General features: G+C 44.5%; 1 pseudogene across 1 annotated transcript; it reads left to right on the top strand.

The window, feature by feature from the left end:
* Positions 1-2,318: 2,318 nt before the first annotated feature.
* Positions 2,319-5,539, top strand: LOC101560899 (annotated as a pseudogene). The gene is made up of 2 exons (XR_192677.2): positions 2,319-2,397; positions 3,726-5,539. The product of XR_192677.2 is annotated as a uracil phosphoribosyltransferase homolog (transcript).
* Positions 5,540-5,855: the final 316 nt, after the last annotated feature.

Genomic DNA, 5,855 nt, shown 5'->3' with positions numbered 1-5,855 from the left:
TCACATGAGGATAAAAAATAAGGAATGCCCACCTACAACAACACCTACCCACAAAATCCAGTTAAACACACTCAACAACTCATTCACATAGTACAGAAACTCATCAGACACCGTATCTGGGAGAATTAAGGGTGTGACTCTCACCCCAGTACATTTTCACTGAAGCCCCCCTGTGCTACTTCTAAAATCTGCTCCCTCATGTACCCTAAAAAATTCTATTCCAATCAGCAATTTCTTGTAAGAGGTGGGCCCTCGAGTGTATTGACTGAAGAAGTTCCTGGGTTTGCAACTTTCTGAAGACATGACTGGTTAAAGCAGTTTGGGGAACAAAGCATTCAGTGATTCTGAGCCTCTACTCACATATTGGTTTTCCAGAGAGCTCTGAGAGGCTCCATCTGCAGCACAATAGGCTTTTCCTTGTAACCCGAGAGCTTAGCTAATGACCTGCAAGTGTTTTTCTGCTGGGGAAGAACAACCTAGTGGAAACTTTCAAGGATAGCTTGAACATTAAAAATTGATGTGGTACTTTAAACTTTAATATTTAAACAAAATGCTTAGTGTTTACCGGTACTGCACATTTTCATAGGTACCAAATGTGGGGAAAAGAGTTTTGGACTGGGGAAGCACCAAAAGTCCAAAAGCCCTATTTAATATTCAAAGTATACATTCCTAAAAGTCAATTCAGGGATTTTAGCCTCTGATTGTTCTAGAGTAATGTTTTTCCTTCAGCCTAGAGCCAATATTTAAGTTGGAAGGACCGACAGCCTCCTCTTCCAACAGCCAGTAGTATTGGAAAAACTTCAGTCTCCGCTTCTATACTACCCATCCTCAACCTTTATTTCTGCAAAACATTTTAGTGTTGTCATTAACTGCGACAGCACAAAAATTCAATTATTTTTTAAAATGCGGGGCCGGGGAGATAGCTTAGTAGCATAAGTGCATGCCTGGCAAGCACAAGGCCCTGAGTTTAATCCTCGGTACCGCAAAAAATAAAATAAAATGTGTGCATGTTGGACAGAGTTCTTTCTGAGCAATGGAAGAAAACACGCGTGGCAGAAACAAAAACTGACCAAAATTTCAAAATAAGGAATACGTAACAACTCAGGAAGGAGGAAGAAAATGATGACCGTTGCTTGTGATTACATATTCCAGCTGTGTGCAGGCGATGCCCATAGGAACCAATATGACATGTGAACTACAGTGATCTGGGTTCCCGAGCCACACACAAGGACCAGACACCGTGCAACCTCATGGCACCATTTGGATGCCGACTATGTCAGGACAGAGTACTAGGGATTGGAGCAGCGCGCATTCCTATGGAAGGATCAATCAGAGTCCTTGTTGCAAAGCACTAGGACTCTGATTCAAGCCAAAAGAGATTAGCAGATCAGACAATTGGTTCATACAGGGGTAGAAGCTAGGGGACTAGGCCAGGAATAGGCTGGAGCAGGGAACCTGCAGAGGGCCCAGCAGCTGAGACAAAGCTCCCAGCCTGGTCAGGGCATGCTGTCACTGGAGGCTGGCCGTATCTCCTGCGGCCACATACTGCTCTGAGTAATAATCCTCATATAGGTTCTGGTTAGTCATGCGTGAGTCACAATCCTGCCCCTGCCTATACTAGCAGAAAGGGACAAAATTTGATCTTTGGTTAGCAAACTTTTTTTTTTTTTTAAATTATGTATGTAGTACACGGTTTATAGGATCTCACTACACAGATCAGACTCCTAGTGATTGTCCTGTTTTCAGCCTCCCAAGAACTGGGATTACAGGTGCGCGCCACCACACCCAGTTCAATCGAAGTCTCAGCATGCCCCGGGGGCAAGAGGGGACAGCAGATCAGAGATCAAACCCCGGGTCTCTGCATTTGCCTAAGAAGGTGCTTTAATCCGCTGAGCGATAATCTGGCCTGCCCTTCGTTAGCAATCTTCTTGTTTTGTTTTGTTTGTTTGTTTGTTTGTTAATGTAGGCTAAAAGCTAGGACTGTTTCAAGACACTGTAACACAGCCCCGGATTAGACAGTCTATCGTGGCGCTTTTCTGGCAGGGGGGCCATACATAAACACGTAATGATGAGCTGCAAAGAAAGGCAAGAACACAAAGGCTCAGAGAGAGCACAGGTTTGGCCGCCAGTGCTATGGCTTAGAGCTAGAATGATCTCCCAAAGCCACGCAATGTTCAGAGATGGGAGCTGCGGACGATGCTGGAACCATGACGGCACTGTAACTGAATTTTCTTTGGAGCTGGGGTCTGGCTGGAGGTGGGGTGACTCCGAGGGGTGTGTCTTCCTGTCCGGCTCCTCCCTCCCCGCTGCTTCCTGGTCGCGGCGCGGGCAGCAGCCTTCTGTCTGCCGGGCCCGTGTGCGTGCTAGTTCTGCCTTGCACTGAGACTGCGAGCCAAAGTAAGCCTCTCCTCCCTTCAATTATCAGCTATTTTGTCCCAGTGACAAGAAAGTAACTAGGCCAACCACCAGACTCGCATTTTTGATCAGGGTCAGGACCTGCAGCAGGTGAGGGAGGGGCCTTCAGGCCAGCAGAGAGCGCTCCCAGGTGGGCGGCCACGGCAGAAGCCAGAGCAGCCATGAGACGCAGGGTGGGGGAGCCAGGGCGGAGCAAGCCGCCCGGAGCCGTGGGCTGCACTTTGCTCCCTCCGTGTTCCCTTCCTTGCAGCGGCGCTTCCGCTAGCACAGCGCCCTCTCCAGTCTGGCACTCAGAGTACAGGAGAAAATCCCCCGAGGGAAACAGCTGCCTTTTAGTAGAAGAATGTCTGCTGGAATTTTTGTCCTTGTCCAGCTTGGTGAGGACATTTCACAACCCCATTTTGTTTGTTTGTTTGTTTGTTTGTTTATTTATTTATTTATTTATTTATTTTACCGGGGATTGAACTCGGGATGTTACATTTGTGAGGCAGGAGCTTAGGCTGCTGAGCTGTTTCCCTGCCGAATCTGCATTTCAAAATACTTTTCAGCACCACTTTTACTTAAGCGAATTTATCTTCTTAATAATTCTAGCAGATTGGGCTGGGGCGATAGCTCAGTGGCAAAAGCGCATGCCTGGCTAGCGTAAACTCCGGAGTTCTATCCCCAGTACCACAAAAATAAGTAGTTCTAGCAGATTAACTTAAAAAGAAAAAAGGGGTGATAATGTATATACTTTATGCATACACTGCACTCCTCAAAACGCAAAAAGCAGATGCACTAGTTTGTCAACTTCGTCAAAGTAAACTGTGTATAAGAAGAAAAGATAGATGAACACTGGTCCACCTCAACATTTTGAACTCCCTAGGAAGGCCTGTAGCTGGAACTGTAGAAGCCAGAGGAGATACTTACCTCCTATATTAAAAATACAATGGACGCAGTCTTTCTGTGTTTCGTGTGCCTTTCTACTTACTCCCTCCCCACTGAGAACACATAGGAATAGGGACAGTAAAAAACAAAACTTGGGAACAATCATGTACAGCAAGAGCATAATAATTTTTTAGTGCTCAGATTGCCTGTTTGTCAAAGACGCCTGATTTGGAGTTGCAAAGCGCACTGAGCAATTTTTTTTTTAATTTTTTTTTTTTTAACTACTGCTAGTGGGGCAGCCAGGGTTACAGATTTGGAAGAGGAGGAGGAGGACAAGGAGAAGAAGGAGGGGAATGGAGGAGGAGGAGGGGAAGGGGAGAGGACACAGAGGCTGAGAAAGCACACCAGCATCAGTCCTTAATCCCTGTACTTCTTATTCTTAGGGTGCAGTAGCACGGGGCAGCCTGGAACCTGGTGTATGGCCACGGAGATACAGCATCCAGACTCCGTGCCCTGTCACACCCGGGAAGTAAACCCTGCCTCAACGCCAAGTCCCGAGCTGCTGCGGCCTGGTGACCTGATCCCCTGATCCCGGGGCTCCCGTGATCCCTGGACACGCCCAGTGTAGCGCGCCTGCTGAGTGTGACCCTAAGGCCTGTGGCACCACGAGCCTTAACTCTGAGAGCGCCAGCGACATTTGTAACAGTAGCAACTATGACGCACTGCGAACTCTCCCGACAGATAGGGTCCCAGCTGAAACTTCTGCCTATGAACGATCAGATCCGAGAGTTGCAGACCATCATCCGGGACAAGACAGCCAGTAGAGGGGACTTTATGTTTTCTGCGGATCGTTTGATCAGACTTGTTGTGGAAGAGGGACTGAATCAGCTGCCGTATAAAGAGTGTATGGTGACAACTCCAACAGGGTACAAGTATGAAGGAGTACAATTTGAGAAGGGAAATTGTGGGGTCAGCATAATGAGAAGCGGCGAGGCAATGGAGCAAGGCTTACGAGACTGCTGTCGATCCATACGAATTGGAAAGATCCTGATTCAGAGCGATGAGGAGACCCAAAGAGCCAAAGTCTGTTATGCCAAGTTCCCGCCAGACATTTATCGGAGGAAAGTTCTTCTGATGTATCCAATTCTCAGCACTGGAAATACTGTCATTGAAGCTGTAAAGGTCCTTACAGAACACGGAGTTCAACCCAGTGTTATAATCCTGCTCAGTCTCTTCTCCACGCCTCATGGTGCCAAATCAATCATTCAGGAATTCCCAGAGATCACAATTTTAACTACTGAAGTTCATCCCGTTGCACCTACACACTTTGGACAGAAATACTTTGGAACCGACTAAGTTATTGAAGGAAAGGGAAATATCTTCTGTACTATTACAGTTACATTTTGATTTTTCTATTTGTTTTACTAAGTTGAGGAACAATGGAAGAGAAGATCATAAAGATGCTTTTTAACCTTGAAACTAGGTACAGTAAAAGGGAAATATTTAAAATGTATTAATTTTAGTTATTTCTTGATGGTTGGCAGCAAATTCATCAATGAAGCACACATACAACCCTTAGAAAAGGTGGAAATGTTAATGTTAATACAAGTTGGTGAACCCTGAGTGCATTGAAGTTGCTCCCTAATTTGTGATCCTTAGTTTGGAGGTTGCTTGCAACTACAAAGAAAATCTAAATAAGTTGGTTCTTTGGCCCACTACAGTTCCCATTTTGTGTAGTGTGGTTTTAGCTCTGGTAAGTATTCATGTATGTGACTATTGCCACTTTCCTCTACTCTTTACCTCCTGGATTTGTACATACTGGTAACTGGGAAAGAAGCATTGTGCCTTCGGGAATTTTGTATTTTCCTTAACATACCCAATTCACAGACCCAGGATGTATGGTGAAATTCTTAGTCAGGTCATCCTATTTCTCATGACTATTCATCCAAACTGTACATTATTGGTAGGTACTTTGCCAAGCTACAATATGTTGAAGAAAATGACTGGGCATTTTTAGTAACTGGAACTGTAACAGTTGATACAGACTAAACCAGGGATACCTGAATGCTGACAAAAGAGAGCTGGGTACTGTTAATGTTGTCAATCCTTTAGAAAACAATTTGTGGTGATTTTTGGAGGGGTGGGGAAAGAAATTACTTCTTACTAGATTTCATGGCCAACAAATAAAATAAAATACATAATTTTAATTTGGGTGTTCCTACAAGAAGTCTTTGATTTGAAAATTAATTATTTTGCATGTTTGTCAACTGTAGACATATTACAATAGAGAAATTATATTCTCTTAAAAAATTCCCAAGATTTATGTGTTTGTATTTAAGCTTCTGTAAGGCAGAGACACCAATTGAGAGACACCAGATTGATTTTTAGAAATCAATCTTTGTGTGCTAAAATTTGCTTATGAAACCTGGGTCCCATTTTACATTGACAATAAAGCTTTTTTTTTTTTTTTTTTGCGGAACCAGGGATTGAACTCAGACCTGTGCACTTTCCAGGAAAGCACTTATTCCACTGAGCCATCTCCCCAGCCCCTAAAGCATTTTAACAATAAAAAA

Source organism: Octodon degus, unplaced genomic scaffold (assembly GCF_000260255.1).
Source record: "Octodon degus isolate 3935 unplaced genomic scaffold, OctDeg1.0 scaffold00095, whole genome shotgun sequence".
Lineage (NCBI taxonomy): Eukaryota > Metazoa > Chordata > Mammalia > Rodentia > Octodontidae > Octodon > Octodon degus.
Note: the sequence above shows the minus strand (reverse complement) of the source record. Positions and strands in the feature narration are given on the sequence as shown.